Source organism: Carettochelys insculpta, chromosome 14 (genome assembly GCF_033958435.1).
Source record: "Carettochelys insculpta isolate YL-2023 chromosome 14, ASM3395843v1, whole genome shotgun sequence".
Taxonomy (NCBI): Eukaryota; Metazoa; Chordata; order Testudines; family Carettochelyidae; genus Carettochelys; species Carettochelys insculpta.
In genome coordinates, this window is record NC_134150.1 from 37,368,612 (window position 1) to 37,395,661 (window position 27,050).

The 27,050-nt window shown below is 44.8% G+C and overlaps 1 long non-coding RNA gene across 2 annotated transcripts in view; it reads left to right on the top strand.

Annotated features, from left to right (window-relative positions):
• Nucleotides 1-27,050, top strand: part of LOC142020539 (uncharacterized) — a 127,361-nt gene that overhangs the window by 73,974 nt on the left and 26,337 nt on the right. The window lies entirely within an intron of this gene.

Genomic DNA, 27,050 nt, shown 5'->3' on the forward strand with positions numbered 1-27,050 from the left:
TTAGCAGGGAGGTTTGGGGATATTTTAAGAGTAATGATTACGCAGAGACTTTCTATCATACTCAGTAAATCTCAGTCTCCTCCCTCTCCTTCTTTCTCTCCCCTCTGCAGGGAATATATCCATATATTGACTAACAGCCCCTTTGCAAAAGAGCATCCTCATAGGTTATCAGAGACTCAGAAGGGAGCTCCTTCTCTGGGCTCCTGGGGCTTCATGGGGAAATTGACTGAGGGTGGAGCTGGTGGAGCCTGCCCTCTCCCTATCTGTCCTCTGCTTCCTCTGGGGACTGTCAGTGTGGTCCTGAAAGAGCAAGGAGGGAGAAGGAGGAAGGGCTTAGAAATAATCTCTCCAGCATCCATCCATCCAGCAGGCAGCAGCAGCAACTCAGTAGCAGGCTGCAGCGAAAGAGCCATCCCTGGTAAGCCTGTGCAGTAATAAATAAATTCTGGCAAACAGATAATAAAACAACCCCGGTCTCCATTAACACCTGCTACTGACATGAATCTTCATAGCATTGTTTGCTTTGGGGACACTGTCTGAGTGCTTTGAGAGCACTTTCCACTCATGGCACTGCTGGCCACTTTCTGAAATAGGGACTCAGGAACAGGACTTATGTGGGGAAAGGTCAGTTGCTTGGATGCTGGCAGGATGCATCCTGCTGCCCTCCTGGTTGCTGGCAGAAGACATTCCTCTCCCCACACACCTGCCCCCTGAGACCAGAGAGTGGGCTCGGAGCCTGCCCTCTATTTCCCATAGAGCTGATCAGAAGTTTCTCTACCTCTCTTGCTGTTTGTTGAGGTGGAAGGGACTTATGTCTCAGTTGCAGTCAGGCCAGGAAGGTATTCGAGATATCCCTTTCCTCCCTGCCTTCAACATATAATCAGGGGGAACTGGGTATAGCTGGTGAATACAATGCTAGTGGATCTTTGGACTAAATGATGGGAGTGTTAGGAAGGAGGCATGGATTAGATCAGTATTTTATTCACTGTGGTCCAGTAGGATCAATGAGACAATCAGCTGATCCCCAAATAGTGAGCTAACTCTGCCCAGGCAATATATCTTAGTATGTTTGGTAGCTGGATTGTCCAAAGCCACACAACTCAAATCCAGAGCTGGATTTTAACACAGGCTGTTCTTGCTTGGCCCATTACACAGATAAGGGCTATTTGCAAAAGTGTTCCTCAGAGTTTGGGTTTCATTGGTGTTGGGGTTTCGGTTTGAATGGCTCCCTCTTTCGCACAGTCAGTGAACTGTGCACATTGGCCCAGCTCCTCAAATGCAAGTGGGTTGCTAACTTGCGTTGAAATTAAGCCTAAATATCTTTAAGGATCTGGGCTTTTGTCCCCTTGGCTTGTTCCGCCCCACATTGACACTTAGCATGCAGAGGAATCATCCCCGCTGAGCTGCAGCACCTGGGAAGCAGAATGGTGCAGCTGCTGTTTAGCACAGAGATGTTGTGACACTGTTGAGGACAGGAAAGCTTGTAATTCTAACTGGACACTTTGGCACATTGCCCTTGGCCCAGGGGTGCCAAGAAGATTAACTCCTTATCAAGCTGTAGCACTGGAGTTTACACACAGGTACTAATTATGCCATCCACTGAAAAGACAGGAGAGATGCCTTTAGGCGATTGAGTCCTGAGAGTGTAGCTCAAAATCACTTAGATCCTATCGCTTTAATAAATGCAGCTGTTTACTCTTCCTATCGGCCTTTCCCACAGATTTCTATACAAAGAAAAAACAGTCCCATCCTAATTAGGTTTGGGTAAGCTATGTCATAAGATGCCAAGTCAATCAGCATTGCTGTATTACCTCAAGACCTGCCCTTGTCAGGCATATTTCAAGGGAACATTTCTGAAGCATCCGGCAGCACGACACAGAATTACACTACAATGAATCATAACATTTGTTCAATGCTAACCAGAATTGTGTGTTTATGACTATTTAGTGCCTCATCCCTGGTATTAGAAGTCTTATTTGGTTTACAGTAGCACCTCCCACTGAAATAAGGGCCCCACTGTGCAAAGCCTTGTACAAACATATAGTATTTGAGAGCCCTAAAGAGTTCACTGCTTACACAGGCAAAGGGGAAATATCATTATCCCCATTTTGCAGATGAGAACTGAGGCAAAGGCTTGGCTTGCCTACGCAGCAATGACAAGCTGGGCAATACATCTCAGCACACTAGCATGCTGTGCACTAAATGCCCCTGTGGCTTTTATTGTTATGCACTGAAAGTTCCCTTTTTTCCTGTTACCTACTCCCATTGCAAAGCAGAGCAGCTCAACATGTATTAGGGAATTTTGAGTGCACAGTGGCAGAGTCCACACAGAAGAATGACTCTCATGGTAGCGCACTGTAGAATTACTCAACTGCTGGCCACTCACTAACTGTTCATCTAGACAAGCCCTAAGTACCTTTCCCAAAGTCCGCAATGGGGCCAGGAATTGGACCAGATCTGCATCTCACTCTTAACCTTCAGTGCATCCTTCCACTGTGTCCAATTCTTGCTTTCTGTTACTCCAGTTCTGTGCTTTGAGGCACACATCGCTGTGTCCCCTCTACCCTATTTGTCTCTCTTTTCCCTAGTCAGTCACATGTCTAATCCCTCTGTTACCTTTCCTCATTCCTTAGGAACCATTCCTTTTGCAAACTCCCACCAGATGATTTCCAGGTAATTTTCTTTCACTGTAAATTCCTCTCTCACTCTGCAATTGTCTCACTCAATTGCAGACTCACTATCCCTCTTCTCCCTTTTCCAGTCTCTCGTTCTCTTTCTCTTCCAGTTGCTATAATCCCTCTTTTCCCTCCTTCCTTTACCACCCAGTTCCTCAGTCATGTCAACTCCTGTTATCTTTCTGCTACCTTAAATTCACCTCAGCCTCTTTATTATTTTTATCTGTTAAGTGACGATGATGCCCTTATCTCCCTTTCTTTTGGTCAGTGATGTTTTTGCTATTCTACTGTAACTTGCTTTTAGGGATGCCTCATGCGTCCTTTGTACCCAGATGGCCTACAACTAGTAGTGGGGGCAACCTGAGGACAAAAGCAGGAAGAACTCATGGGGAAATTCTTTCTTCCTTCTGAAAACAAACAAACCTCTACCCCAATGCTGCCACATGCAATAGCTGTTAACAATTTGCACTGAGCTATAAGTAATAGTGTTCACAGTGGGCTAGATGCCCCACCCCCATTGCTGACTCAGCCGAGCAGGGAAATAGAAGCGAACAAGGACTAATGCACACTTGTTGGGGCCATGCCAACATTGGATCAGGGGAAGCACAGTTCCTGCTCTTCACATACATCCTGGCCAGCTGCTGATGGGGGAAGGGGAGATGCAAAGGAGGTAATTGCCATTGGGCCCAACAATTCAAAAGGACCCAGGCTCCCAGCCACTGCTATTGCAGTAGTGGCTGCAGCCAGAGCCCCAGACCCTTAAATTGGAGCCAGAGTATCACACCAGGCACTCCACGTGGCTCTGAGGATTGGGGCCATGGCACAGCCCAACCGGCACTCCTTCTGCCTGAGGCCATGCCCCTGCAGGGGGGTGTAGAGCTGTCCCCCTCCACACCTTGCCATAGGAACCATGGTGGCTGTGGGTCCTGCTGGATATGTCCCCTGGGAGTAAATTGCTGGAAAGATGTGGTTTCCCTCCCTATTTACAAGCCAGTCTTGGGATCTTATTTGACTCTTTCTGAGGGATGTAATGCCCCAAACTCTCCTTTTTTCTGCCTTTCCTGCACAAGCGTGGAACAGGAGAAGCGTGATGACTCTTCACTGGGGGCAAAGCAGTTGCATATTGCCCCGAACTCAGAACCAAAGCTAGCAGCTCAGTCTAGCCATGTGTGAATGCAGTCCTGGTCCCTTGGAAATCAAAGGCAAAACTCCCATTGACTTCCAAAGGTGCAGGTGCCTACTGTTAGAATTGGCAAGGCAACTATGCCTATTTGATGTGACTCTGCTGAGGTGGTGCATATGAGTGTGGTTACATGCGAGTCTTTTTCTGCATCCCAACAAACTGGAACATATGCGACTCTGGCAATGGTCATATCTAACTGCACTGGTGACACAGATTTTCTGAATTTGCATAGTCTGACACTGAAGCAGTTGACGTAGCTTCTCGTTAATCTTTTATCAGTTAATATAGATGCTGCAGGTAACGGGGAGAAACAGTGGATGTTGACTCCAAGTGCCTAATATTTCTTTTTCATTATGACAATGTAATTAGCTTTTTTTTTAACAGGCTTCAAAAAAGAAGTAGATAAATCCATGGAGGTTAGTTCCATCAATGGCTATTAGCCGGGATGGGTAGGAATGGTGCCTCTAATCTCTGTTTGTCAGAAGCTGGGAATGGGTGACAATGGAGGGATCACTTGATGATTAGTTCACTCCCTCTGGGGCATCTGGCATTGGCCGTTGTCAGAAGACGGGATACTGGGCTAGATGGACTTTTGGTCTGATCCAGTAGGGCCATTCTTATGTTCCCAAGCCTCCTCCTTCAGTTGTACCAGAATTTCCATATTACTTCAAAATTTCTGCTTTTCCAGTGCAACATGCACAGGGTCTCTGGTATATCTTAGGCTACGTCTACACGTGCAGCCAACATCGAAATAGCTTATTTCGATGTTGCGACATCGAAATAGTCTATTTCGATGAATAACGTCTACACGTCCTCCAGGGCCAGCAACGTCGATGTTCAACTTCGACGTTGCTCAGCCCAACATCGAAATAGGCTCAGCGAGGGAACGTCTACATGTCAAAGTAGCACACATCGAAATAGGGATGCCAGGCACAGCTGCAGACAGGGTCACAGGGCGGACTCAACAGCAAGCCGCTCCCTTAAAGGGCCCCTCCCAGACACAGTTGCACTAAACAACACAAGATCCACAGAGCTGACAACTGGTTGCAGACCCTGTGCCTGCAGCATAGATCCCCAGCTACCGCAGAAGCAGCCAGAAGCCCTGGGCTAAGGGCTGCTGCCCACGGTGACCATAGAGCCCCGCAGGGGCTGGAGAGAGAGCATCTCTCAACCCCCCAGCTGATGGCCGCCATGGAGGACCCAGCAATTTCGACGTTGCGGGACGCGGATCGTCTACACGGTCCCTACTTCGACGTTGAACGTCGAAGTAGGGCGCTATTCCTATCTCCTCATGAGGTTAGCGACTTCGACGTCTCGCCGCCTAACGTCGAAGTTGGTGCCGCTACTTTGAAGTAGTGTGCACGTGTAGACGCAGCTTTAGTGTTTCTTCTTTTCTGAGCACACAGTAAAGTCCTATATTCCTCAAAGGATCCAACTTTCCAGACAGCAGATGGCCATTTTCTAGGTTCAATGAGGAGACCACAAGGTTGGGAGCATCACTGCTGCACACTTTTAGCATTCTAGCTGGTAAAATACGTCCGATCCAGTTGCAATGTTCCCTCTTCTCCAGGCATGTGCCTACATAAGATGTCCTAGGAGCTGCTAATTGGCATGACTCCAGTTTCTGGATTCATTGCATTGCCAGAGCAGCACTGAGCAGCTGGAGCTGGGGCAAGGCTATATATCCTTCACTGCTAATATTATTTGTTTGTAACAGACAGGCAATCTCATAACAGATTTTTTTTTTTTATGATCTGAAAACCTACATTCTTTTGGGGCTTCCAAACATTCTACAATGAGTAGCCACGTAATTTAATAATGGCACTATTGTCAATCTTCTGTTCCCTCCCAGCCACTTTGAACTGCTTAAATATAATATGAAGATAATTGCTTTCCCAAGCATCTTTAATAGCAGAGGCATTTCAGGCTTCCAAAGTCAGAGCAAATAAAAGTGTGAATGAAAATAATTATTTAGAGAAACATGAATTCAATCAGAGCAAAAATGCAAGCACCCATAACAACCCACAAACCGTACTCTGAAAAAGAAAAAAAACAACCAAAATAGCCGCCCCTCCAAAAAATCCCACCCCACACGTAGCAAGAAATTCAGTTTTCACATAATCCACTTGTAATCTTTATTCATTGTTTTAGAAAGATCTTGGGCCCATCGATGTAATTCCACTGAAGACAATGAAATTGTGCTCAATTACACCAGCTGCAGGTCTGATCCTTTATCTGCTAAGAATTCTTTTTTATAACTCAGCCTGTTCATAAATGTATTCCTCCTGGCTTCTGGCTGTTGTTGCTCGTACCATATGAATTCCCGAGATAAAGAACATGATTCTTAATTCCATGTGCAGAATAACTAAGATGCAGTGTCTAAAGGAATATTTTAACAATCGAGAAACAGTTTCAGTTTTTTCATTGTGTTCACTGTTGGTTATAGTTGCAGGATTAATTGAATTTAGATAGCCTTATTACATGGATCCCCATCTTAATATTTGGACATAGAGGACAGTTTAGTTTTATTTCCAAACTTAATTATGGCATAATTAAAGTAATCTTGTAGGCTTTTCACCAACATTTCAATTCAGAAGTATTTGCTTCATGCTACAATGTATCTCCCCAAGATTTGCCTTTATTTCACAACAAAAATAGTAACTAAATGTGTATTTGATATGGCTAATTAAATTGGCTACAAAGGGCCAGTTTCACCACTTCATTATTCCAATTTGACACTGCTACAACTCCACAGATTCCAGTAGAAAGATTCCAGTGTAAACCTGGAATTATCTGATGGTAAATTAGGCCGATTTGTTATGCAGTCTGACCATGCACCCCATTTAAACCACTAGACAGCTGACATTTAAAATACTGAGTCAAATCTTGGTTGCATTTTATTCCTCTGACTGTCTTCTGTGAAATCTATTTATTTTCTTTTTTAAAATTGGATTAATGAACTGACTTGATCATTAGAACCTAAGAACGACCACGCTGGATCAGACAAATGGTCCATCTAGCCTAGGATCCTATCCTCACAGAGGCTAATGCCAGGTGCTCCTGAGAGAGTGAACATAACAGGGAATCATCAAGTGATTTCCTCCCTCCCCGTCGCCTAATTCCAGCTTCTGATAGAGGCTAGGGACACTATTCCTACACATCCAAGGTAATGGCTATTGAAGGACCTATCCTCCATGAATTTATCTGTGCTGCCTTCACAAACACTTCACAGGCATAACTCCTGTAGATTATGCACATGTCTTATGTTACACAGTCAAGCAAATGCCTGCAGCCTCATGTCAATGGTGTACCATATGGGCCAAATCTATATATTCTCTCTCTCTCTTCCCCAAAATTTTCATATGTGCACTGCATGCAGATTATGATCGAAAATTTGCTTCAATTGTTTTTGCATGTTTTATGTGCTCATTTCCATGGATCTAGCAGGAAATGAGTTAACAGGTACATATGTTCAGCAAAACAGTGAATTTTAAGTGAATAATTGACTGTATTCAAGGAAAGCAATTGTCAAATTACTAATCATGAGTATTTGCAGTAGAATTCTAAGAGTGTCATTCAGCCTGAATATACCACGTGACCTATATGTCAAATCAAAACAGCTTTAGTTTTGAACAGTAGGCAACAAAATTATTTGCAAATAAGCTGTGGAGTAAGAACTGAGGAAGGATTTTAAATAACAAATACATCAGTCAGCAGCAAATTCAGGCTAAATTTTCAAAAATGCTCAATATCCACCTTTGGGACCCTTTTTTCAGTAGGACTCACTGCGCATTCAAAACAATGGAAATGACTGATGGGCAGTTGTTCGAAAATCTGGCCCTTCATGAGCAGAACAACAGGCAACATTTGTTTACTAACTTATTCAGAAATGTTAATTACTGCTAGCTTGGATATTACTAACATCAATTTTAAATTTTGGCCCTCAATTACACCTCTGCGATTACACTGACAAAAAAAAAAAAAACATACTCAAAGAGCTGGAAAATAGTCCTGCTAAGCAAAATGAGATTATGAGCAATAAGGAAAACTTTTTGGAAGCCCAAACTTTCATTTCATTTGTGATTGCACATATATTTTGAACTGGACTCTTTTATGTTACTATCAGTGTAGAACAGGGGTCAGCAACCTCTCCTAGGGGGAGTGCCAAAATTTGACCTTTTTGACCTCTATGTACGGTCTGCATGCTGGTGATACTTTTTAGAGTCACTAATAATCCTACTGACAACAACTTCATTAATAATGAATTAAGGTGCAGACCTTTACTGTTTAGGTGGTGGTTGGTAGCCATAGCTGATCTCTTATTAACCCACAGGCTCCTAGCTGTATGGGGGAGGTGGAGTGGGGCTCAGCTCACGCCTCGCCTGCTGATGAATATCGTCTCACTTGCCACTCTTGGCACATGTGCCGGGGGTTGCTGACACCTGGTGCAGAAAATGTTTCCAAGATGTAAAACTTAGTATGATAAAAACTAGAAAGAAATGAGCATTTATTACAAAGCACCTTTCATTCTGAGGCTCCCCAAAGCTTTTATAAAGCTCATCAAGCACATTACAGATGCTCAGGGTGGTATTTCATTGACCCACTTCTGAGTGGAGGAAGCACAGTGGGCAGTTGTACAACTTGAAGGTCATGGGGGATATTTATTAGAGAAGTGAAATAGAGAAAAACACTTTCCGTCTTCAGTAACTGTTTTGGATGAGACTTTTTAATAGATGTCTAAATTGCCACTAAGACAAGTTAAACAAATTTAATGTTACATGACATTCTGACAAATATAACAAGACAGTGCTCCTACTTTTCAAGTACAAAGCAGAAGAACCATTACAATATTCTCATCAGTGATGAACTACTGAATGCAAATGTAATTCTCTAAGCAGTTCTGATCTTCACGAAATGGGGCTTGAATGTTGATTGTTATTTTCTTCCCCCAAATAAGGATTTAGTTCTGAAATCATTTAAAACTGCTGAGAGATAGGCTTAGAATACTTTTATTGTTACTGATGGAAACAGATTGTCATGTCTTGTTCCACCTAATATTGCACTACTGAGATGAATTCCCATACAATTCCAGTTCAGCATTTATGCATCTCAAAAAAATAATTGTCACTATACCTCTCCCCAACACATCTGATGATACGTTATAAAACAACATGTATACAAAGTTTTATTGTTATATATTCTAACCACTGCAGTATTTAAATGTATTCTGAAGTGCTCACTCGGGTTTTACTCTGTCCTAACTCAGACCTATTTCCACTGAAATCAGTAAAAGTTTAGTTCAAGTAAGTCTGAAGATAAGAACTTGAGATCATACCATACTACTGGAGAGCGAATAACGGTAAGTTCCATCCAAAGTCCATTGAAGCCATTGGGGTGAAGCCCACTCAGCAAGCTTTGGATCAGGCCCTGTAGTTTCCTTTTAGCATGGGACCTTCAAAAATGCTCATTGGTGGTATCACATCTTCTTCTGTGGAATCAATGGAAATTTCACCATTGACACCAGCAGAAGAATTAGGCCAACACAGTGCTTTTGACAACCCTGAAGTTTTACTTAAAAAAACAACACTAAATCTGCATGGACCTAACCACAGGAAAAGCCCCTTGGTATTCAAAAGCACCTGAGTGAATTAGGAACCAAAGTCCTATTTTCCAAAGTGACTCAGGCCCATTGACTTTCGATATGTTCAGAAAGTTTTGCCTTTACAACTGTTCCCACCATTTCACTTGGCATAGATGCCAACTTCTCATTTTGCCAGGGGTCCTTGGCACCCCCTGCTCCAGGAACCACACCCACTCCACCTCTTCCCCAAGCCCTGCCCCCACCTGCATCTTCCCACCCCTGGTCCACCCTCATCCTGCCTCTTCTGCATCTTATTCCCCAAGCACACCCTGTCTCCTCTTGTACTCCCTCCTAAAGCTTGAACACCATGAAACAGGTGCTCATGGTGTTCTGGAAGTGCTGGGAGGGAGGAGAGGAGCTGGTAAGTGTGGGGCTGCTGGCTCATGAGATGCTTATGTGCAGAGGGCAGAAGGGAGAGGGGTGCAAGTGGGTGTTCTGTACCCACTCAGTTTTCCCTGTGGGTACTTCAGCCTATGTCTCTTGGGAATTTACAAATAATATTCACAATAATGACAAAGAAAGTTGCTCTTACAGGCCAAGAACCTCCAGCACAGTGCTACCATTTTGCATCTCACTCCTGGTAGCAGCTGGCTTTAAAAGTGGCATGTTCAGTTTGAAGAGTGGGGGAGACCTCAGTGTAGGAGGATGCTGCAGTGCTGGTAAGCCAGTGTTGTGGTTCATACCCCTGTCCTAGCTGCCAGCATACCATATGGCTGGGGTGGAAGCCAAGGAATCTCTGCAGTCCTCTGCTCTGTCACTCCTACATCAGCTTTCGGGGGCTTTTGACACAGGCACAGCATACACAAGCCTTCTATTGGGGTAGCACAAGCTACATCTCTACACCCTTTGCAGTGCTCAGCCACAGCCGCAGCACAAGAGCAGGTCCATTCTTGCAGACCACTTCCACTCGTCTCAACCTGTGTCTTTCCCTTCTGCTCTGTGAAGTCAGAAGGAATTACCATCTGCTAGTGATGCAATACCTAAGGGGACAAGTGCTCATTCGAACACTGTTTCATTTATTGTTTGATCTTAGAAGAGTCATTGCATTGATTCTGAAACGGTCTGACTTTTGTGGGGTGGAAGAACACCCCACGTACTTGGCTAGCCGGGAATGTCTCAAATACCTAAAGGGCATTTTAATTAATATTAAAGCCAAGAGAAGCAGCTGTGGGAATAAAAAGAAAACCAGAAGTGGACCTAGAAAGATTAAAGAAAATGGCAGGTATTAAAATGAAATTTGACTGGACCTGGAAAAGCACAAGCTATTACCGTCTGGGGTGGGGTGAGGGTAATCTGAAAGGAGACAAGGCTTTATGGATAAGTCTGTAATGAAAGAGAGGTGTCTAGAAAGTAGTAATGCTGAAAGAGCTTGTAATAAGCTATGGTGGCATAAAACAAAAAAAAACACCCCACACATGCACACACAACCAACAAATCAGACTACCCTGGTAGGAGTATGTATAACATCCTGGATTGTGTATGCAGTTGGGTTTGATCAGTTACTCTGCCCCACTCTGGATTTTCATAGCTCCAGAACAGTATTAAAAAGGTGGATGGGGTTCCAGAGAAAGTTGGCAGAGTTGATTTAGGACTTGGAAGCACAGACTGATAGAAAGAGGCAACAAGAATAACAGCTAAAAAAGTTGTTCATGGGTAATATGAAAAGTGTAGATATTAAAGGGTGTCATGGTTAAGGAAAGTGACAGATTACTTAAGTGGTTTGGGGCGAGGCTACATGGTTGACAGCAGGGCTGCTGACAGACTTGCCAGGCCCCTAGACAAGGTGGGGAGGGAAGATACTGGAAGGGAGGGGTCTTAGGCAGAAAGAGCGGGACTGTGGTCAGTGAGACTTTAGCGCTGCCTCGCCTGAGCAACCTGGGACTTCAGCCATTGCTGCTGTCATAGTAGCGGCAGCCAGGATGGGAAAAGCTGGAACCTCTCACTTAAGTTATTCATTTGTAGCCTTTATCTACATCTGGGATTTGGCAGCACTTTAGATGTGGTCATGCATCTTCCAGCGAGGATGTATTTAATTTGGTTATGTAAACATTAAAAGACCATAACGGGAGGGAACCAACAAGATGTCATCAATTGGGGTAATATGGATTTCCTGTTTTGGCCAGAATGGATAGTCAAAGTGTGGAGCCCTGTGGATTGTTCCGGCTGGGAGAAGAAACTGATAATGGAATTGAATATTTTTTGTTGAAACCTCTGTTCATTTACAAATAGTGTACAAAGTCCTGTTACTCTGAACACAGGAGAAACCAGAAGCACAGGAGAGCACTATCTTGCCTCATAGCACCAAACTCTTTCAGCCACCTTGTTCAGGCTGCATATCTGGCTTTCTTTCTTGTTCTGTCTTTGGTCCTTTGCTTGAGTGGGCTCTCTCTTACATACACACACAAATCCAATACACTGAGGAGCTTTCCACCCACAAAAGTCCACACACCCCATTTTTCTCAGGTAGGACCACTTATCATCTTCCAGCTTTCTTCAGTGAGGGTGGTGGTCACAACAATTTAGAAGAGGTTTAATTCATCTCAGGTCAATTACCATAGACATTGCTGCCAGTAAAATGACTAAGTCTGCTCTACTATCAGTATTGATGTCTCCCTTCAGTTTTTCCATTTATCCCCAAATACCTATATGTCCATCCTCTCACACCTTCTTCTGTAATGTTTTGGTTACCGTTGTGTGTTGATGCCACAGTCCTTTCTCAATATAAAAGTATTCACAGGCTTTAATTACATAGATATATAATTATAAAGATGAACATGTATTCACACATTCATATACACACCAGCCTGGTTTACCTGACATTCACACAGAGTTCACTAGGCTTATGTAGGAACTAAGACAGCGCAGCTTTTTATTCATGTAGCAGCAAGATGGTACGTACAGCATAAAGTCCAGTCTTGTTGCTCATCCTGTATCTCCAGTAAGTACATATACAGATGTACCTTTGATGTCTTTGAGGTGAGGGAACATAAACATAAGCTTAAAGGTTTAGCAGAGGACACTGCTTAAAGCTGTGGTCCTACCTGCTACGGTGATTAAGTAAAACCAGCACCTTCTTACGCAGCAGGGCTCATCCCTATGTATGTTCAGTCATCTCTGCTGAGGTCAGTGAGAAAGCTACTTTTCAATTGTGCTTTCTCACTTAGGCACTGAAAAACCAACCTTGACAAAACAGAGTGGAAGTCTTTTTGTTTTAGTTTGCAGGGGAGTATATGGAGAGAGAGGAATCGTCAATGGAATTGTTAGCTAAGTTCCAGTCACTTACACTTCCATGGCACAGGAAGGCAAAAAGGACCACCCATGTGCAACTGAGGGCACAATTTGGCCTGAAAGATCTTTATTGCTGAGAATAAAGCATGAGAAAGAAAGAACTGGAAATGGCTGAAAAAATTAAACAGAAGTCAGAAAATGTTTTGCAAATATGTTCTCCTTTTGTTAAGCATGAAATTTAAAACACAAACAAAAAAAAGTTTGTCCATCTCTGGAAAGATCCCACCTTAGTTCTCAGATCCAGAGTGAAGTTGTATGGGAAAAATCTTAATACTGGTTGAACCTTTGTGGTTCAGGACTCTCTAGTCCAACAACATCTGCTGTCTCAGACCAGAGAGCTCAGAGGCTGCAAGTCCCACAGTAGGAGGGCTGGTGATGCTGACCGTGGCTGCTGGTGGCAGGGAGCCTGGCAGTGGCTGGGTCAGCAGTGGAGTCTTGTGGCCAGAGGCATGGAGTCCAGCCAGGCACCAGGAGATGGACAGCAGGGGCTGTAATGCAGTCCAGCAACCAGGACCATGCAGCTGGGGGCATGGAGCTTAGCCACGGGCAGGTAGTCCAACAACTGGAGAAGCAGAACCCAGCGGCCGGAGCTGGCAGCCAGGGTTGCATTGGAGCCAGATCGACAGCCAAGGGTAGCAAAAGAGTCTGACCAGTGGCCTGGGGTTAGGGACTCCGGTGACCTAGACTGTCAGTGGGGCCAGGCTAGTGGACCATGGGCAGGCAGTCCAGCAGCCAGGAGGAGAACCTAGCTGGCTCTGCTGATGGGCTGTGGGAGAGCCCAGACTCCATCAGCAGAACTGGAATTAACCTCCCCTGGTCTGGCAAACTCCCTTGTTCAGGACCACTCAGGTTTGGAGGGTGCAGGACAAGGGAGCTCTGATCTGTACTTGTAGAAGTGAGCAAAGTTGATCTGTGTGGCATCTCTGTTGATCTAAATTTGTGTATTGACAATTTCCCTAGGGCAGTCTGCAGTTTGTGCTGCCTCAGAGCTCATATCAGAAATGAGAAGTTTTGAAGCCAATGACCTTCCCATGTTCTCCTCTCCAAGCTGTGGTTCTGCTGTATTATAGCTCTAGGATTTCATGCTATATCAGTGGTGGACAGCCTGTGGCCCACAGGCAGCACACAGCTTGTCAGAGTAAGCTGCTGGTGGGCCGCAGCACAGGTTTGTTTACCTTGTGTTCACAAGTATGGTTTCCCTTTGCTCCCATTGGTCACAGTTCACTGTTCCCAGCCAATGGAGCTGCAGGAGGTGGTGGAGGCCACAAGGACTTGCTGGCTGCCACTACCTGCATCTCCCATTGTCTGAGCATGATGGACTGAACTCAACAGGATTGGTGGGCAGCCATACCTGTCTGGTGGCTGACCAGCAGCTTACCCCAGCAAGTTCCACGCGGCCTATAAGCCAGGCGTTGCCTAGCACTGACCAAGATCCTACATTTACATTTATACTGATTATATCTCAGAGTCCCTGAATTGATATCACAGACACAATTACTATTTATTATTGTGTTCCTGTAGGGCCCAGTTATAGACCCTGTTTCCATTGTGCTGTAGAACCAGACAATAAAAAGATTGCCCTGCCACAGGCACAGCAAACTATGGATTTGATTGGACTTCAAAATTCTGTGAAAGTAATTACAGCAGTGAGGTCTTCTTTGGACCAAGAAGAGACAAGCTTTCAAGCCCCACAAAGTTCTTCAGGTGAAAGTATACTTGACCTATATGCATGACTTCTTTCAAGTGATTGCAAACTTGATCTTCCTTCAGGTTTTGGAACTGTTCTCTGTGGTGGAATATCAAAGAAGTAGCTCTAGTCTCAGATGGGTTCACCTTATTTATGAGATGTTCACCCCTATTGCAATTCCAATATCTTATTGTTGACTTGGCCAAACAACAGTGGTTTGAAAAAAAGGTTACTCCCTGCATTCAAATGACAAAGTCAATGCAATTAAAACTAGCAAGATGCTTTCAAAGAGATGAGGAGGAGGAGGACTTTCTGAAAGAATTCATCTTCTCAAGAGTATCATGTTTGTTTTGAAATCAGTCTGTTAGCTGTTGCTTGCTCAGCAGATGGTCAGTTGTTCTATTTTGCCTTTACATCCCTGCTGCCTTCCTTTGTGCAAGATAACAATCATGAAACCTGAGGATTAGCTTTCCTTCACTGCGTCTGGGCTGCACCAGCATTAAACAGCACATTGTGTCCATCTCTCTCTCTCTCTCTCTCACACACACACACACCCACAGACACACACACACACATTGTGTCCATCTCACACATATACACACATACACACACACCTCCAAATAGTGGCAGTGGTGAATGGTTGCAAGTAGAAGACAAACGGACAGAGCAAATACAGGAACTTCTTGGTAGTTATAAGGCTATCCTTTCCATCGCAATAAAACCAAAGAATATGCTCAGTATGGCAGAAATATGACAAAATTTTGACATGTAAATGGAAAAAAATGTGAAATGCGACATACAGCATATGTGCAAGGGCATAACTATACAGAACACTTTCTAGTAGCAATTCCTGCACAGAACATTTTTATTTCTGGGCTGGAGGACCCTGTATTGTTAACTTTGTTTGCATTCGCTCTGCAATGTTCGATTATCTCATTTCCTTAGCCCTTACTCTTGGCGTATATACTCTTTCAGCCCCACATTTATCTGAGTCTAATCACAGGCAGGTCAGATGGTCATTTCAATACCGTATAGATGATTTGCAGCCATTTGTTTATCATGAAGAATTGCAAGGAATATACAAGCCATGGGCTGGTGTGTGACCTAACTGTAATTTTCCAAGGGCATATTCCAGATTCTTTGCCAATACCACCCTATCAATATTTGCCTGGGCTGAAATGTTCCTAATTCTGTACTCTATTATAAAACTCTGGGCTGGATTTTCTTAATAATCTTAGCTGAGCAGTCACTCATGGTAATTATTGAGGATATTGCTTTAACTGCTAATATTAATTTCTTATTCAGTAATTATCATATGGAACAGGCAGATTAAGTGATCATCTGGGCAAACAGCCGTGGAGTATCTGAACTGAGTGACACTGACAGATTGTGCTCATAGAAAGAGCTTTCCTTGAAGGGAGCTAACCAGGGAGAACATTCACAGAATCTTAGAATCATAGAATATTAGAACTGTAAGGGACCTTGAGAGGTCATCCAGTCCAGTCCCTTGCATTCACAGAAGGAGCAAGCACCATCTAGCATCATCCCTGTTAGATATTTATCTAACCTATTTTTAAAATATCCTCAATGATGGATAGTCTACAGGCACCCCAGGCAAGTGTCAGAGGGGCAACCGTCTTAGTCTATAGCTGCAAAAACAATGAGAAGTCCTGTGGCACCTTGCAGACTAACAGGTATACTGGAGCATAAGTTTGTGTGGGCAAAGACCACACTTCATCAGACACATGTAGATACATGCATCTGATGAAATGGATCTTTGCCCATAAAAGCTTATGCTCCTATATATATTTTCTAGACTTTTAATCATTTTAGTTGCTCTTCTCTGGACCCTCTCCCATTTCTCCATGTTTCCTGTAGTGCCCAGAACTGGACATAGTATATTCCAAGTGAAGCTTAAGCAGCGCAGAGTAGAGCACAAGAATGACTTCTCATGTCTTGCTCACAACACTCCTGCTAATGCATCCCAGAATCATGCTTGCTCTTTTTGCAAAAGTATCACCCTATTGATCCGTTTTGCTTATGGTCGCCTATGACTCCTAGATCCCTTTCTGCAGTACTTTTTCCGAGGAAGTCAATCCCCATTTTTTGTATGTGAAACTGATCGTTCTTGCCTAAGTGGAGTACTTTGCATTTATCCTTATTGAATTTCATCATATTTGCCTCAGACCATTTCTCCGGGTTGTTTTGAATTCTGACCCTATCCTCCAAAGCACTTGCAACCCCTCCCAGCTTGGTACCATCTGCAAACTGTTGGTATCATCTGAAAATCTGTTGTAAAATGATGACACCTGGCCACGTCTCCCCTGAGGGGGGATGCAGGTTGGGGCAATGGGGTGGCTTCCCAGCCCTCCACAACTGCGGCCCACTCAGGACTGCAGGGATGGCTGGCCGGCGAGGGACCTGCAGAGACAGGAGGGGACAGGGGGATGGACTGTGAGTGCTGGCTTCTCACGTGGGGGTGTGGGGGGGGGCGGGGGCTGGATCTCCCTCTCCCTTGCCCCGCCTCCCTGCCGCCCGATGGCCTGTGGGATCCCGAATGCCCAGGGGTTCCCGCTTGGCAAGGATCAGCCCATGCTCCCCCCTCCCCTATCATCGGGTGTGTGGACTGTGGGGCTGTTCTGGGAGGGGCCCCATCCCCACCCCTTGCGATGTCCCACTCGCCCTGAACATACTGGCTGTGATCTCCTGGGGCTTGGGCAAGGCCCAGCTTGATGATGCCTGGCTCGGTGTTCTGGAGAGGAGGGCAATGATGAGGGTCCCGTAACTGGAGCCCCCGTCATAGCCCTCAGTCTCAGCAGGCCGATGGTGCCAGAGGGGCCCACCTCCTCGCCTCTGTCCGCGGGGGGTTGGGACCAGAGGTGTCCACCACGTGCTCCAGGTTGGCCGCCTCCCTCGGCCCCAGGAGCCTGTGCAGCTCCTAGTAGTGGGGGCAGTGGATGGGCCATGCCCCCAGCTGGCTGGCAGCATGACAGGCCTTGATAGATGCCTGGCGCAGCTCCTTTACTTCAATTCAGATGGTGCTACCAGGCCAGTCGGGGTGTCCACGGGCAGCGAGACCGCTGGCCAGCCCGTCAAATGCCTCAGCATTGCACCGGCAGATTCTGACTTGCCGCAGGACCTCTTCCTCCCCCCACAGAGCGAGGAGGTCCTTAAGCTCTGCCTCTGTCCAGGGGGGTCCCCTCCTGGCACCGCCCTTGCCTGTGCCCTGTGATTCCTGGGACTTCTCCTCTGGAGCCCCTGGAGGGGGTGGGGGCCCTGTCGTGCAGCCATGGAGGGTAGGGGCTGCAGAGGCTGGAAGGTGCTTCGAGCAGGGGCAGAGCTCATGCTGCCCCTGCTTATGGCACACTCTCAGCTTCCTGTCTGGGGAAGCTTGCCAGGGAGCTGCTTCCTTTAAGGCAGCCAGCAGGGACCATAGAGCCCTGCCTGGGCTGGCCAGACTGTCTCCATCCTCCAGGTGGGGCCCCTCCTTGGAGGACTCCTTACTTCGAAGTAAGGAGTGCAGAGAGTCTACACATTAACTTTGAAGTTACAGGTCAAAGTAAGCCACTACTCCATTCCTGGGAATGGAGTAGTGACTTCAAAGTTAGCCCCCCTTACTTTGATGTTAACTTCAAAGTAAGGAAAAGCGTGTGTAGACACTCTGCATGCTACGTCGAAGTAGCCCCTTACTTTGAAGTTAACTTCGAAGTTAATTTGTAGTATAGACACAGCCATTGTGTGTATATATCTCCATGGAAGGAAATACATGGTACATAAATAGAGCCTCACCAAAATCTGGGAGCTGGCTGAAGTTTGACCCATGTCTAGAAGTATTTCTACCCACATGTCAATTTTTTCCAGTGGGAGCTAAATTTGAGAAGACCTCTTTGAATGTGAGAATGGAATCTATATTCCATGGATTTGATGAGGAGTTTGCTTCCCGCCCCCACCCCCCTGTAGAAAATAATTAATGAAAACCATTTTGGCAAAAAAATGGGATGTCGTTGATAACTAAAACTTGCTTGGGTCTTGGTTACTTTAAAAACAAAGAATATTTAAATCAAAAACTTCAGAGTTTGGGTTGCTGAAAGGTGATATTGTTTTGGTTTCCATTTCCAGGCTTTTGTCAAAATCTTGACTATATTTCAACCAAAAAAGCAAATTTATCTTACAAATGTGTTTCTTCAAAAAGAAGAATGTTTTTCCTTTGAAAAACATTAAAGTGAAAAAAGTTGATTAGCTTTTTAATTAGGTTCTTATGTCATGGTACAACATTCTCTGGGATGAGACACCACTCCAAATTCAAACTTTGAGTAACTGCATTGCACACCACAAATGATTTTATCCCAGTAGGTTTAAGGTCTGTCTGTGAATGATTTTGTCTGTCTTGGTTGGTTTATTTTACTTTTTACTGAAGTAAGTGAGTTCAGCTGCTAGTTCAAATGCATAAACATGTATCAGGGACAAATGAAAAACAGAGGGGTTTTATTGTTACATTGTTTTATTGTTACAGGTATTATTACAGACCTTTGGTCTGACCCAGTATGGCCATTCTTATGTTCTTATGTTCTTATTGATAATCAAATTATTTGTAAGAGTTTCGAGTGCTGTGAAACAAAGCTGTGTCCTTTGCTGAGGCCACAGTGTTTTCAGTGGGTTTAGATTTGAAAGTGGGGCAGTTTGCCAAGGTTAGAGCTGGTTATCAAGATACTTATCCCATTGGCTTTTTCGACTATCAATCTGCAGAACTGTAAAAGCTGATTTCCTGCTTGCTTCTTATTGGTCAGAACAGAATTTGCTGGTTGGAGAAATTGTATTTATTAATAGAATAAAACTGCACAGAGAGAAAGTTGGTAAGTAGTATCCATGCAAAACAACCACAGCTCCCACTGTATGGAAAATATAGTCAGGACCAAAAGTAATGCTAGAATGAAAAAGGAGCATTTGAGTGAGAAATAGACATTTATGGAAAAAGAAAAAGTTGTGAGACTGGTGATTTTTCTACAATTTCTCTTTTTGAAAAACAGTAATCCAGCTTTTCATTGCCTAAAACTGGATTTTTCACTATGTGGAAAATATCTCTATATAATTTAATAGTGGTTTTGAAAGCACTGATGATAAAAAACACAATTGGTAAACATTTTGAGAAGTAAAGGGACTTTGATGTAGCGTGAGCACTTTGAAGTATCCACGACTGCCCCACAGCTACACACAAGCCAGCACTTTGAAATTTCATGCTTCGAAGTTGCTGTGGGGGAGATTTTGACTAATGAAGTGCTGCATATGCACTGCAGCACTTCATTGGTAAACACCCTAATTACCATGCCCCCTTCAAAGTTGGGGGCTAGTTTAGATACAGCCAAAGTTTTGTAAAATATTGAAAACATTGTAAATTGGGTCTTTTTAAACACTGCAAAATGGAAGTGACTTTGAAGTTTCAAAATGTTTCATTTTTCCCCCACAAATCTGTTCAAATCCCAGGATTTGCACTCTTAACACAACGGAACTTCTGAAATTCTCACCCTAGCTTTCTTGCTTTGTCATAAACCCTGCATTGTTGTTATTTATGGACTGTGCCAAATAACGATAAGAGACATTGCTATTACAATAAGTTGAGCTAAAGTAAAGCAAATGTTTTGGGACATTAAAAGACAGCAGATGAAAGGTATAGTGTATATACCAGGATTTTTCAGAACTGAAGCAAGGGAATTAATAAATTAAGCATAGACACCCATTTTTGAAGACCTAAAGACAGTACAGCCTTTCAAATGTGACCTTTATATTAATGTACCATTGTCCACATGACTAATGATTTTAAATTTGAAAGTAATACCCACAAGGTTAAACTAGACCCTTTTTAGCTGTGTTGTGTACCTATATCTTTCAGATAGATTATGAAAACTTTTTTTACTCTGATTTTAATAATATATCTAGATAGAGGGGGTTAAGTTCTGTTTTTTAATATTTACTGCACTGCTGTTTAATTGTTTTCAGGTCATTGAGGGTTATTCACTCTCATATCTCCAGAAAGTATGTATTATAAATGGAAATGACCACAAAAATCAATGTTGTATGTAGGGCAGAACAAGTAAGTATCCAAACAGCAGGCTGTCATAGATCCTAATAACCAAACTGCCCGTTGTAAACTAAAACAGAAACCAAGCAGTTTAAAAAAATTTCATACTAAATTACAGTGACTTTCCTTGAACTGATGTGAGTTCCAGACCGTTGCATACTTTTTATGCCTTACTGGTTGTAGGTTGTTGTTGAGCTTTTACTGTATCACAAAAATTCTGTTCTAGGTACAGAATTTCAACCTGTGTCCTTTTTTTTTTTTTAAAAGAGGTGGTAGGGATATTTTGATTTAGGATATAATTCAGAAAAATCAGGGGGTCATCAAATATGTAGATGTTGTATATGTGAGCCAGTGTCCTAACACAGAAGGGTTTGTTGTTGATCTTTTGTGGGTACACCAAATAAAAGTCGATGTAGATATCATGGGCCAGACCCTGACTTGTTATATATCAGCATAGTCCATTGACTTCATGAATTACAGCTGCTAAGGATCTGACTCCATTTTATTTCTGGACAAATCAAGCCTACAAATGGGTAAATACTGTGATTAAGGATTGTTAAGACATCTTTGCCGAACAGGGTGAAAGTGGCGAGTGAGGGATGAGAGTACTTTTAGTGATGGATGAGAGTACTCCAGCAAAACAGAAGTATCTGAAGGATGAAAGTGCCAGTATTTAATTATGAATATTAGAGAAATCATTTGCAGCACTTGGCATTACATTACAACACTTTTGGCCCTCACCCTAAGCAGCAGATGAGCTAAATTTATCTCACTTTTTAGCATCATAATAGCAAATCCCAAAGGGGCATAGCCTTGTTGCAGATTGAGCAAAACTTGGATCAGTCTGTAGCTAGATCTTTAAGGTGTTCTGGCTACATAATTAGTATGTGTCCATCACTCATCTTATTCTTCCATTAAAGCTTTTGGAATCCACCTAACTGCCAGCTGTGTTTGGGTATTCCTTGGAATACACATTTTGTAATTCATTGGGTTGCCCCCACTGCAAAAGTGCATCCATCTGTACTCCATCCCCCAGAGCATTCTCGTTACACCCCTTTTTCCAGGGCATGCAAACTGGGGGACCGCCTGGTGGAAGAGTTAAAACACACGGTCTAATTTGAAAATGACAAGGTTTTTAGTTCTTGTTCGTAGAAAAGAAACAGTTCAAAGGTTTGTCATTATCAAACTCCAAAGACCACCCTATGCATGTCTGGCAACGTGTGGTGAGGGGAGATAAGCAGACCAGAGATGGAGATGACGACATCAAGGAAGGACATGAGGTAGCCAGGCAGAAAGACATGGAAGCAGAATTTGAATGAAAGATAAATGAGCTGAAAAGAGGTCCAGGAGACAAGAGGAGGGAAATGAAGGACAAGCTGCAGTGGAGAGACAAATGAGAACAAGGATCAAACAAAGTGTCTGAATGGAAAGGCAAAAAGGAAAATAAAACAAACTGAATTAAAAGGACAGACAAAAGGGAAATACATAGAGGGAAAAACGACTGGGTTTTAGGGTTAGGCTATAGTGGATGTCAAAGAAAGGGTTAATGTTCTCTCCCTGAGCAGATGGTCTGTCACAGGCATGTGCCTTCTTTGTAAAGATGGCCAAGAAAGTGACCAACCCTGCAGTGAAAGGTGATGTGAGAGGCAACAGTTCAGGAGCCCAGCCTTACTTCAGGCAGGCACTGGGGAAATTAATTTAGATCAGGGCCTAGCCCTAGGTCAGGGCAGCTCACACACCCTCCCAGTGCACTCAGGCCCTAGCTCAGGGCACGGCAGCAAAAACCCAGTCTCAGGAGAGCCCAAGCCCTAGTTCAGGGTGGGGCAGCAAATCAAACAGCTTCAATTTGGGGAAATTAGCTCAAGTCTCAGAAGGCCCTGGCACAGAGCAGGGCAACAAGCCAACAGCCTCAGAAGGCCCAGGCCCTAACTCAGGGTGGGGTGGCAAACAGCCAACAGAGCCCAGGCCCTGGTGCAGGGTGGCACAGTGCAGCAAGCAGCTCACAGGAGAGCCCAACCCCTGAGGCAGGGCACGGCAACAAGCCAACAGCCTCAGAAGGCCCAGGCCCTAGTGCAGGGCAGCAAACACTGTTCACCAGAGAGCCCAGACCCTACCTCAGGGCAGGGCTGCAAACAAACAGACACAGGTTGTCTCCTCACTCAGTAGGGCCCCAGCCCTAGCTCAGGGCTGGGCAACAAGTTCACAGTTCACAAAGGGCACAGACTTTGCCTGTGTTGGCAGAGGGGGGAACTACCACCCAGCAGGTGGGTGGTGGGAGGATGCAGGCCCACCCAATCCACCACATCCCAGTCCAGGGGCCCTGGTTGCAGCAGTACAGTCAGCTGCAAGGGTTAGTGGAGAATCCACACTGCAACACACTGACCCAAGGCCCTTTAACAGTCCTCTCTTACCGCCCTGGGCTACTCCTGGTGTGGAGTCAACATCTCAGGACTCACAGGGTTCCAGGTCCACCTGGGGTCTGAGTGGCCCAATCCAGGCCTCCACAGCCTGTAAGTTCTGCTGCCTCAGCCTGGCTTGGTGTGCAGGCCAAGGCCAAGGCCAGTACCCTGGTCAGTCCTCTGGGTCCAGCTGGCCTTCTGTGTCAGGTAAGTTCCACAGGATGCCAGGACCAGCAGGAGCCCAGGCAGCCCAATCTAGGCCTCAGCCTCTCAGGCTAGGCATACCAACCCAGCCTCTGGCTCCTCTAGAGGCTGGACTCAGACTGAGTCCTCAGGCTGGGCTTTTATAGTCCTGGCTCTGCCTCCTGACTTTCAGTCAGGTGCCCGGGAGGGGAGAGGCTCAGTACAAAATGGCTCCTGGAGGGTCAGTGGGTGGCTACTTTGTCCTACTGCAAGTGGCATTATGATATTTACTATCTAATTATCTATCCCTTTCCTAATGGTTCCTAGCTTTCAATTAGCTTTCTTGAATGCTGCTGTACATCGCACAGGTGTTGTCAGAGAACTATCCACTGTAGCTTAAAGGTCTCCTTTTGAGTGGTATCAACTAATTTAGATCCCATCATTGTGTGTGTGTGTATTTGGGTTTATGTTTTCCAGTGGGTATTACTTTGTATTTCTCAACATTGAATTTCATCTGCCATTTTGTTGCTCAGCTGTGCTGATACCTTAGGGCTGCTGGCAATTACACAGTTTATGGCCTAGGGAGAGAAAGCAAAGCACAGATGCTGACCTGGTGGGTCAGTTTAGCCTGCCAGGAATATCAAGTGTTGAGAAGGAACTGTGCAGCCTAAAAAAAACCCAGTGAGAGGAGAGAGTGAAACAGGTGTCTGCCCAAAAGAAGTGATGGGTGAGGATCCAGGAGCCTAGAGTGAGTGTCTGTAGTGAGGCAGGGTGGTCTTCTCTGATCTGGAAGGGGAAGAACTCCACAAGGGACCCTGGTGGGCCAGGCCAGAGCAGTCCTGCTCCACCCCCAGGAAGCATAAGGGGAGTGGTTGGCAGTATGAAGGCTGGAGTTGAGAGCTCAGCTGGAGCCCAGTCACAGAAGGGCTGTGTCTACACGTGCCCCAAACTTCAAAATGGCCATGCAAATGGCCATTTCGAAGTTTACTAATGAAGCGCTGAAATGCATATTCAGCGCTTCATCAGCATGCGGGCGGCAGCAGCGATTCGAAATTGACGCGCCTTGGCGCCGCGCGGCGCGTCCAGACGGGGCTCCTTTTCGAAAGCACGCCACCTACTTCGAAGTCCCCTTATTCCCGTGAGCTCATGGGAATAAGGGGACTTCGAAGTAGGCGGGGCCCTTTCAAAAAGGAGCCCCGTCTGGACGCGCCGCGTGGCGGTAACGCGTGTCAATTTCGAAGCGTCGCTGCCGCCCGCATGCTGATGAAGCGCTGAATATGCATTTCAGCGCTTCATTAGTAAACTTCGAAATGGCCATTTGCATGGCCATTTCGAAGTTTGGGGCACGTGTAGACGTAGCCAAGGAGTCAGATGTCTTCCCCAACCTCCTGAAGTGGGAGGCTGGCTTGCACTGCAAGGAGGGGGATGACTGCAGGACCACTTCTGATCACAGATCCACAGCCACAGTAAGCCCTGCTGGAGACTGTTCCCTACGGCCCAGAGCAGCTGGTCTCAAGCCTGGTATACCCACAGGGGGAAGTTGGAAGTAGCCCAGACACCGCTGACCCTGATCTGGTTGTGGAGATGGACGTGAGCTGAGTCAGCATGTTGTGATCAGCATCCCTACTGCCTAGTTAGGGCCCTGGATTGAGGTGCAGTGAAACTAGTGAGCCTGTGTCCCCCCTGCCACCTCAACCCATGGGTGGCAGTCTCTTCCTGCTCCTGAGTAAAATACCTGCGCTTGTCAGCTCTTCTCCTGAGCAAGCTGACCTAACGATTACTGAACTGCTGATGTCCTGCCCTGCACAAAGGCCTGGGCATACACATTGCTAACTTGGCCCGAGCACCTGGACTGCTCACTGCCTCACCCGAGCTAGGGCCTGGGCATGTTCACTGCTTGTTAGGCCTGAGCAGAGGCCTGAGACCCTGTAATGGATGCCCCCCACATGGAATCAGGGCTTGGGCCAAACTTTTAACCTGCTCTGCTTGCTTGTAGAGAGGCAGGGTGGTCTCTCTTTGATCCTGGACAGGATCAAGACACTGGCCCAATGTCTTCTAGTGCCTTTGAGAGACCACAGAGGGGGAGATGCAGCTGCTCTGACATGTGGCATGTATAATAACCATTTAGGTAACAGAATCTCATCTGCTCCAGCAAAACAGACAGAGCAACTGTGTGTTGTTCAGCTTTCCACATGTGTTATAAAGCTTTCCTTTTCACAGAGAGTGGAGGAACCCAAAACACCACATACCTACACATTCTTAAGGACTAGTGGTGGAGATGGACAAAAAGACACTTAAATATCTTTCTGTTTCTTAAGCTGTGGAAGACTGGGTCCAACATTTGCAGATTTGTTTAGCAAGATAGCCACAAGATTTTAGTAACTATATGTTGAGATGACAAGTATAATTTGGGGCAGTTAATCTCTGACACTATTTTTGTAGTATCAGTACTGAGTTCCAGAGCCAATCTCTCTCTCTCTTTCTTTCTGTCTGTTTATATATACACATGGTGGGCCTGTGTGTGTGTGTGCATACACACGGTGGGCCTCCTTCAACCAACAGAAGTTGGTCTAATATAATACATATTTGATCGCAGGACCAAATATATATTTGTCTATGGACAGTGTGTGTTGAGGAGATGGATATTGGTATGTATGCACAAAAACAATTTTTAAAATACATGTGTATTATCCAGAGGCACTGAGACCTCATACTAGGGTGAGTGAAGTCTCTGCTGTACAGCCTTGGCTGAGAGCCAGCTGGGCTTCAGCTTATGCAATAGAGCACAGGGCTTTAGATCCTATGATCACAGGTTCAATCGCTGGTGCCGGCGGCTCAGCTCTGTCAGCATTACACATGTATATGGCCTGACCCAAGCTCCATTAAAATCAATGAAAAGACTCCCAGTGACTCCAATGTATTTTTCGAGCAGTCCCACCAAGAACAAGGCCGTTGTATTTTTTATGGGTGAGAGTTTACACAGAGCATAAGCAAAAGAAGCTTGTACAAGGCACTGCAAACAAATGCCAGTAGCATCTCTGCATTGTATCACATCGTAATCTACTGCATATGCAGCTTCTTAATAGAAAATAATATCTTTCAACTGTTCTGGTACATTTCTAAGATTTTTAGTGGGAATATATTTGTTGCATCCATCCATCTGTAAAGACAGAAGGCAAACTATCTAGACCATTGAAAGGAATGAAAAAGACAGCTAACAAATTCTTAATCCTGAAAAAGCCTCTATATAAAAATTAAGTTGTACAATTCAGTATCTCAGCACCATCCAGTGCTAAATGCTACTCTACTGCTGTGTATCCTGCTGAAAGACTTGCTAAACTTTTCTTAATTGTATGCAGCTCCAGTTCTAGCCATGCAGGGTAGCAATAGGATAAACTTCAGACAGTTTATTGTACCAGGTCTTAGTATGCTCTGTACTGCACTACAGGCTCTGGTTATTTTAGTAGGGATTCAAAGATCTGGGGAAGAGAGTCAAACTTTTTGGTGGTAGGTTCATTCTCTTTTGACATGCAGTGGAGAAAGGGCAGGTGAAGTGGTTATGGATGACTGACAAAAGCAATTTATTAAATTACACTACATTTTATAATGTGTAACTCCATGAGCCATGTTTTATAGATGGGCCACAAATAGAACCCTTTCTAATTGGAGCCTCTAAACATTACTAAAATACAGATGATAATGATGATGGTATAAGCTTTTGACTTTGTGTACCTCATTTCTCAACCTTAATGGTGCTTTAATGCTAGTTTTTTGCATTTTGTTATCCTAATTTTTTAAAATAAAAAAATAAAAAAAAAGAGCAAAGGAGTACAGAATTTTTGGCAGCCTTTAGTACTTAAGGAAACTCCAGACAGTCTGTGATGACCTCAGCAGGTATTCAAAAGCACTTGGATCAGG